Raw genomic sequence first — 9755 nt, forward strand, 5'->3', positions numbered from 1 at the left:
CAGCTCCTTAGGGAGTAAATGAAGGAGGTCAGCATGGGGTCAACAGAGTTATTGAGAATAGCTACTTCTTTGGTCAATGAAGGCCCTTTTCTCCCTGCTGAGTAAATTAGCATATATGGAAATGGCAATGACAATCAGGTGAGAAATATAAGTGGAATAAAATTTTTTTCTCTCACTGGCATGTGTGATGTATATTAGGACAAAATCACAGTGCTAAAGTAAATAGCGAAGTAACCAAAACAAGGGAAAAACAGATTACTTCTAGGAAACATGTATCTGACAAGATAGTTATACAAGCAAAAGATACGCATAGGCAGTTATCCATGATATTGGATGCTCTCTTCTCCAGCTGGAGCAGAAAAATAACACCTGGAGAAATGGTCAGGAACCTGCCCAGCCATGCATAGAGCACAAACAGGATGTACAGTTTCCTGCTAATGATGGTGGTGTAATGAAGAGGTTTACAAATAGCAACAGAGGGATCAAGGGACATGGCAATTAGAATGGGAAATTCATTCACCTCCATGAAGATAAAGAAAAATTATTGGACGGTACAACTCTTATGAGAAAGGATTTTATGCTTGGTGATGATTGTCCCCAGAAATCTACAAATACATACAGCATACAGTGGTAAATGAGATTTCTAAGATAGAGTAGTTTCAGCTAAGAAACACATAGGGGGCTATAGATGGAAGTCTACCAAGTAATGATAGCCAGGTTGCCAGTGACACATAATATGTATGTGATAAATAAGAAAGGTAAAACCTCAACCAGAAGATCAGGATCATCAGAAAGGCTCAGCAGGACAAGCTCTGACCATTTTATCATTGTTCATTTCTCTCTTTCTCTTTTTTTCTTTTGTAAGGATATGCGACAACATTGATGAGTATAAACATATTGATAATATACAACAATCATAGGGAATTTTAAAACCCCACTGATTGCAATGGATAGATCATCTAGTAGGTAGCAAAGGTTTTGAATGACAGATGGGGCCAAATGGACTTCACAATATACTCAGAGCATTCATCCTAAAACATCAGAATACACACTCTTCTTGAGTGCACATGGAACATTCTCCAGAACAGATCATATACTGATTCACAAATCAGGTCTCAGCTGGTGGGATTTATTCTTGGGCTGCAAGGGTGGTTCAACATCCACCTATCAATCAACGTGATATACTACATTAATAAAAGAAAGGACAAGAGCCATATGATCTTCTCAGTAGATGCAGAAAAAGCAGTTGACAAAGTACAGCATTCTTTCTTGATTAAAACTCTTCACAGTATAGGGATAGAGGGAATATACCTCAATACTCATAAAAGCCATATACGAAAAGCCCAGGCAAAAATCATTTTCAATGGGGAAAACTGAGAGATTTTCCCCTAGGGTCAGGAACATGGCAGGGATGTCCACTTTTACCACTGTTGTTAAACATACACTTAGAAGTACTAGCATCAGCAATCAGACAATGAAATGAAATAAAAGAACATTCATATTGAAAAGGAGTAAGTCAAACTTTCTCTCTTCACAGATGACATGATACTTTACATGGAAAAGACAAAAGACTCTACCCTCAAATTACTAGAACTCAAACAGGAATTCAGCAAAGTGGCAGGACAGAAAATCAATGCACATAATCAGTTGTTTTTTCTATACACTAACAATGAGATAAGAAAGAGAAATTAAGGAGTTGATCCTATTTACAAACGCACCAAAAATAGTAAGATATCTAGGAATAAACCTAACCAAAGAGGCAAAGTGTCTATATTCACAGATTTATAGAACACTCATGAAGAAATTGAGGAAGACACAAAGAAAAGGAAAACCACTCTGTTCATGGAATGGAAGAATAACTACTGTTAAAATGTGTATGCTACCTAGAGCAATCTATACGTTCAACACAATCCATGTCAGAATACCATCAGCTTTTTTCACAGAGCTGGAACAAAAAATCCTAAAATTTGTATGGAACCAGAAACGTCCTTGACTAGCCAACAGGAATGTTGAAAAAGAGAACCAAAGCTGTGACATCACAATTCCAGACTTCAAGTTTTATTACAAATCTGTACTCAGCAACATGGTATGGAACTGGCACAAAAACAGATGCATAGATCAAGGAACAGAATAGAGGACCCAGAACCCCGAATAGAGACCCTCAACTCTATGGTCAACTAATCATTGACAAAGCAGGAAAAAATATGCAGTGGGCAAAAACACAGTCTTTTCAACAAATGTGTTGAGGAATTGGACGACATATGCAGAAGAATTAAACTCGACCATTTCCTTACATCACACACAAAAATAGACTGAAAATGGATGAAAGACCTCAATGTGAGTCAGGAATCCATCAAATCCAGGGGAGAAACACAGGCAGCAACCTCTGTGACCTCGGCCACAGCAACTTCTTGTCTTCAAAGGCAGGGGAAACAGGCAAAAATGAACTATTGGGACTTCATCAAGATAAAAAGCTTTGCACAACAAACGAAACATTCAACAAAACCAAAAGACAAGCAACATAATTGAAGAAGATATTTGTAAATGACATATCAGATAAGGGCTAGTATCCAAAATCTATAAAGAACTTATCAAACTCGACACCCCAAAGAACAAATAATCCCATTAAGAAATGGGCAGAAAACATGAACAGACGCTTCTCCAAAGAAGACATACAAATGTACAAAAGACACATGAAAAAATGCTCAACATCCCTTGGCATCAGGGAAATAAAAATGAAACCACAATGTGATACCACTACACTGGTCAGAATGGCTAAAATTAACCACTCAGGAAATGAGAGTTGTTGGTGAGGTGGCAGAGAAAGGGTAACCCTCTTACCCTCTTAGTGGGAATGCTAGGCGGTGTAGTCACTCTGGAAAACAGTATGGAGGTTTCTCAAAAAGTCAAAAATTGCACTACTGATGACCCAGCAATTGCACTATTAGGCACTTAGCCAAAGATACAAAGGTAAGGATCTGAAGGGGTACTTAGACCCCAATGACCACAATAGTGAAACTATGGAAAGAGCCCAGCTCAATAAGTCCTGTGCTATATTTCTCAGTTGAATATATTGCATAAAGATCATTAGGAATGGTGCAGCACTAATTAGGATTATAGTATATATTATATTACTAAATAATAGTTTATTTAGAATACTTCATTCTATCCATAATCTTCTTTCACTTTCTCAAACCCACACACCCACACACACACATGCATATACACACATCGTCCAAAATACCTTGGGCACCTAATACTTAAAGCTGAATGAGTGGACGAGTATTTTAACTGCTGAAATTCTAAGTTTTGCTCTGTTATGAAGTATTTATTTTCTACAAAACTTAAATGATTTTGCAGTTTAAGCATTAAAAATTTAGATACATGCCCAGTTTCAAACTAGTCCAAAACTAAAAAAAGCTATACATATATATTCCATTGTATATGAACTCAGAGCTGACATTCCATGGAAATAGAGAAAGTGAACTTATCCTACACATCTAAAACAGCTATTTCTTCACTAATTTCTACAGTATTTTTGTATCTGTGGATGTATGCATGCATGTATCTACCCTGTATATCTGTCCATATCTACTGAGTCATTATGGGATTTGGAAATATGGAGGTCTATTTATGTTCTTAAAGATCTATGCTTTTTTTAATTTTAGCAATAGGTTGATTATATGGACATACTCTTAGGTAAGCAATATTTTTTGGTTTTTAAATGAAAACATTCACAATTTTCAGAAAATCATATGGCATTTGAAAAATTTTTCCTAGAGGAACTGCAAGATGGCGAAGGGATTTCTGACAAAGATCAATGAAAATGAAAGATTATATTGTTTGTATAGAATAAGGAAAATATCATATCAATAATTATACAACATCCCTTCCATTCTGGGTGATAGTTGTTTTCCCAAATAAATCTCAAAGTACACCTTTCTGAATTAAAATAATTAGTGTTCAAGAAGTTTCAACTAACAATGGGTTCAGAAGAACAAAAACCAGACAGGCATATGAAGTTATACCAATTGAATGGGAAATATATTAAATGTACTTGTAAACTGTGAGAAAGAAGTAATGAATAGGATGACAGGAAGGTCATTGTAAATTGAAGAAGTTGCTCAGACTTCATTTTTGCATATTTTAGTATATGTGCTGCCACAACGAACACATCATTTTTGTATATTTTACACTGCCTGCAATGGGTGTGACTAATTCATGTACCATAGTATTTCATTTGCTTGAGAAAAATACAATCTTCCTTGTCCTGTCCCATGAAGGCTCGCTTGACTTGCTCATTCCTTAGACTGTAGATAAAAGGGTTTAACATGGGGGCTACTCAGGTGTTTAGCACAGCAACTCCCTTGCTCAGAGACACTCTTGTCTTTTGCTGAGGGTTTAATTACATAAAAATGCAGCTGCCATAGGAGATGGAGATGACAATCATGTGGGATGAACAGGTGGAAAAGCCCTTTGTCCTCTGATTATTAGAAGAAATTCTTAAAATTGTTCTGATGATATATATGTAGGATAGAAATATTAATGCCAAAGTGAACATTAAAGTAAACACAGCACAGGAAAACCCCATTATCTCTAGGAATTTTGTGTTTGAACAAGAAAGTTGCATGGGGGAAAATAGTCACAGATAAAATGGTCAATAATATTAGACCTACAGTAGTTAAGGTTTAAGAGCAACATGAGTGCAGGGAATACAATTAAGAATGAAATCAGCCATGAAGAGAAGACAAGGAGTATGCAGACTCTGGGATTCGTGATGGTCATGTAATGCAGAGGTTTGCAGATGGCAATATAACGGTCATAGGACATGGCAGCCAGGAGGTACAATTCAGTGACTCCCAAAGAATGAAAAAACAACTGAGGAATACGATCAATAAAGGAAATGGTTTTATCTCCTGTAATCAGGGTGCCCAGGAACTTGGGTATGCTGACAGTGGTGAATGAAATCTCCAATAAGGAGAAGTTTCTGAGGAAGAAATACATGGGTGTCTGGAAGTGAGCATCCAGCAGGGTAAGGGTGATAATGGTCAGGTTCCCAGTGATGCTGAGCACATAGGTGATGAACAGAAAGACGAAGATCACTCCCTGAAGCTGCGGGTCATATGACAGACCCAGGAGGATGAACTCTGTTAGTTCTGTGTGGTTTTTCATTCTGCAGTTGTTTATTTGTTGTTCTCCTGCCAGACTTGTAGGAGAAAACACAAGGAACAAATTTGAAGAGAGGATTAGCAAAGGTCTAAGTGTGGAGCCAGAATTTGGCTGAAATAACTACATGTTTCTATCTACAGATGAGAATTTAATTGAACTGATAATAACAAGGATCCATTAATTTCTTCTCTTTTACCAGTGAAATCTCCAGTTAAGGAAAGTTTGAAAATATTCAATACCACAGAGCTAAAAGGGCTAGAGCAAAGAGTTTTCTCAGGCTTTTCTGACTCCAAGTAACACGTGGTAGCTTTCAAAGATGTGCCCATGAGGTTTTTTTTCTCAGCAAAGACCATCTTTGTGCTCTTGCTCTGATTATTTACTTGTTTCCCACTCTCTGTAAGTTAAAGCTTAATTACATTGAGAATCCTCAGAAATGGGAAAGAGCCTGTATTTTTTAATGACTTCTGAGTGTTTTGTCCTTAGACATTGATCAACTTTTGCTAACACTCAGCTTTTCCAACTCTTCCTATTTCACTGGTCAGATATACTTGTCATTGCCACCAGCAACCTTAGAATTTAGAGATAGAGGGGGGAAAGAGGCAGGAAATAATTTAAGCTGGAGAGTTTAGAACTGAGTTTAATCCCATCTGAATCCCTTGCCATAGTTTTTGATGTTTCAGCCCATATATAATTATTATGACCTGTATTCGTATACAAATGACTTCTCTTTCTATTGAAAATAATAATTATTACTATTATTATTGAAGTATGTCCCCCAACTAAAGAGTTAGGTAAACATTCCCCAATAAAACTCAGGTAAATAGTTTAATTTCTTTACTTGTATGTGGTTTTAAGATAGTACATTTTAATTTCTTTTTTTATATTAAATGATATTACCATAGTTATTTCCATAAGGAAGAGTGAGGATATCTAGTCATGAGTCCAAGCTAATTACTAGGCCTGAAACTATGTCTGCATTTCTTCTATAAATACAATTTATTCTTCTGTATGCAGGCCTTTCTTTCTTTTTTTTTTTTTAATTAACATATAATGTAATATTTTCTGCAGGGGTACAGGTCTGTGAATCATCAGATTTACAAACTCCTCAGCACTCACCATAGCACATACCCTCCCCAATGTCCATAACCCAGCCACCCTATCCCTACCTCTCCACTGCCCCAGCAACCTTCAGTTGTTTCATTAGATCAAGAGTCTTTTATGGTTTGTCTCCCTCCCAATCCCATCTGGTTTCATTTTTTCCTTCCCTGCCCCCCACAACCTCCCTCCCTGCCTCTTAAATTCCTCATATCAAAGAGATCAAATGATAATTGTCTTTCTCTGATTCACTTATTTCGCTCAGCATAATACCCTCTCGTTCTATCCATGTCTTTGCAAATGGCAAGATTGCATTTCTCTTGATGGCTGCATAGTATTCCATTGTATATAGTATTCCATTGTATATATATACCACTTCTTCTTTATCCATTCATCTGTTGCTGGACATCTAGCCTCTTCCCATAGTTTGGCTATTGTGGACATTGCTGCTATAAACATTTGGGTGCATGTGCCCTTTCGGATCATTACCTTTGTATCTTTAGGGTAAATACCCAGTAGTGCAATTGCTGGGTCATAGGGTAGCTCTATTTTTCAACTTTTTGAGGTACCTCTATACTGTTTTCCAGAGTGACTGCACCAGCTTGCATTCCCACCAACAGTGTAGGAGGGTTCCCCTTTCTCCTCATCCTCGCCAACATCTGTCATTTCCTGACTTGTTAATTTTAGCCATTCTGACTGGTGTGAGGTGGTATCTCATTGTGGTTTTGATTTGCATTTCCCTGATGCCAAAGTGATGTTGAGCACTTTCCATGTGTCTGTTGGCCATCTGAATGTCTTCTTTGCAGAAATGTCTGTTCATGTCTTCTATGCAGGCCTTTCTTATAAAGTTATTGTGAGTATTAAATGAGTTAATATGTGAAGCATTTGGAAAAATGCTTTACATGAAAAAAAGCTATATAAAGATTAGGACACCTGGGTGGCTCAGTCAGTTAAGCAGCTGCCTTCAGCTCAGCCATGACCCAGGGTCCTGGGGTTGAGCCCCACATCAGGCTTCTTGCTCAATGGGGAGCCTGCTTCTCTCTCTCCCTTTGCCTCTCCCCCTGCTTGTGCTCTCTCTCTCTCTTCCTCTCTTTCTCTGTGTCAAATATATAAAGAAAGAAATATTTTTTAAAAAAAGCTATATAAGCATTGCTCAATGGAGAAATCCCTTGGTGAAAAGCTTTAGGATTAAGATGTTGTCCTATATTAAAAGCTTTGTCTTAAAGTAATAGTAATGAATAAAGTAACAGCAAGAAAATCACATAGGAGCAATGACAACAACAAAAAAGTCAGGTGGAATCATCTGGTTGTACAGTATCTGGGAGGCTCTAGGCAAATGAATTTTAGCTTTGCTTTTCCACTTTGTGTACATGGTGACCTCTCCTCACCATGGTTTATCTGTCTCCTGCACTCCATCACACCTTCAACAATTCACTGCTTTCACTCAACTAAGATATGGTCATCACATTTGAGGCATGTTAGATATTTGTAACACTTCATCATTGCTACTAAAGGCTACTGATACCCACTTTGATTCTCTGCTATTCCTCGGTAAGAGTAGACTTTCTGACAATGACTGTGAAACTTGCGTTAAATAGAATATGTGTATGTAGGTAGCCTTGTTGGTAGCAGATTTCAGTGACACTTCAAATCATCTTCTTCCTTATTCCCACAACAACAGGTTTATTACTCTTTGTGTGAGTCTCATAAAAATCTTTCAGTGATTCTTCCTAGTCCATGACACATCTGTGCTGAAATATCCTGTGAATACCTCCACTATGTTGCGTATGTCTGAAAATAAGGACAGAGTCTGACCTTCAAGGCCTTTGCAACACAGTCCAGTGTCTGGAAGAGTCATATCATAGGAGGCTTAAAATAAACATTTGTCTTCTTCATTCATTCATGCATTCATTTTGAGTTTGTTCTTGCATCACAGACACCCATCAGGTGAAGTTCTCTATTGTATGCCCAATTCTTGGCTGTGTAGTATGTAGGTTGAATCTTTGTTTTACAAGATGTGTTCATATACACAATGAAATATTACTCAGTCATCAGAAGGGATGAATACCCAATTTTTACATCAACATGGATGGGACTGGAGGAGATTATGCTAAGTGAAATAAGTCATCAGAGAAATTAAATTAAATTAAATTATCATATGGTTTCACTTATTTGTGGATCATAAGGAATAGCATGGAGGACATTAAGAGGAGGAAGGGAAAAATGAAGAGGGAGAAAATGGAGTGGGGGTATGAACCATGAGAGACTATGGACTCCAGGAAACAAACTGAGGGTTTTAGAAAGGACAAGGGTAGGAGGATGGATGGGCCTGGTGATGGGTATTAAGGAGGGCACAGATTGCATGGAGCACTGGGTGTTATACGAAAGTAATAAATCATGGAACACTACATCAAAACCTAATGATGTACTATATGGTGACTAACAAAACACAATAATAATAAAAAAAAATCAAACCAAGATGTGTTTTCTTAGTTTACCTACTTTTCAAGATGTAAATATTCACTGGGCCTAAAATCCCCATATCAAGTAAATTATGACAAAGGACATATAGAAGAAGCCATTATTTTTGGTATATAATTAAAAAAAATTATAAGACATTATTTTAAAATTACTTTCATTAAATTTCTTTAGCATTCATTCCTTTAATTAACTGTATTTTGCTCACCAGCATCTCTCTTCCTTCATCAGGGTTTTTCATTGATAGCACTAGCTTTTCATAACACCTGGAATGCATTTTCAATAAATAGGCTGTATTTGCTTTAAATCACAAGATTGAAATTTCTGAACTACTTTATTGAAATTGGAGATCCAAGGTAAAAAAAAAAAATTATATTATTAATCTTCCATAGGTAATAATGTAAATCTGCACTGTATTTTTACCCTTATTTCATTTTTTTGCATATTCTTTTTTCCTTTTAGATTTCCTATCAATTTTAAGACTGTTATGAAAAATAATACCATGACTGCCTTACATATTTTGGTTACTGATTAAAACTTTGAGGGAATATATGAAAAGCTAAGAAAGAAGGTATTAATAGATAAGGAAGGGTTCATGTGAACAACACTGCAAATCAGTATTAATAGGTCAATTTTGTAAGAGCACAGAACATAGTTAAAGAAACTGCCAGAGAAAATGATCCAATATTACAGAATTGAGGGAGGTATACTATACTACTTGTGTAAAAATGTTAATGAAAATTCAATGGACAGTATTCATTTACCAACATCAACTAAGCCTGATGGATGTTATTCATTCATTCATTCTTTCATTCAGCAGGTTTTGGGGAGAAAAAACCTCAATGTTTAAGGAGGTGCATATGATTCCCCAAGCCTGAAGCCATCCCAAGGATGTACTCATGCAGAGTATGAAGGATATCTCTAAGAATTTAGCCCATCTTTTTACTTCTGAACAGAGATCCATATTTCCCTTAGAAGAACATGGTTTAGGTTCAGCTTAAATTATCTTCCAC

The 9755-nt window shown here is 36.7% G+C and overlaps 1 pseudogene; it reads right to left on the reverse strand.

The window, feature by feature from the left end:
* Positions 1-4236: 4236 nt before the first annotated feature.
* LOC125107844 (olfactory receptor 6C1-like) lies at positions 4237-5172 on the reverse strand (annotated as a pseudogene).
* Positions 5173-9755: the final 4583 nt, after the last annotated feature.

The sequence above is a fragment of the Lutra lutra genome, chromosome 8 (genome assembly GCF_902655055.1).
Source record: "Lutra lutra chromosome 8, mLutLut1.2, whole genome shotgun sequence".
NCBI classification, from domain to species: domain Eukaryota; kingdom Metazoa; phylum Chordata; class Mammalia; order Carnivora; family Mustelidae; genus Lutra; species Lutra lutra.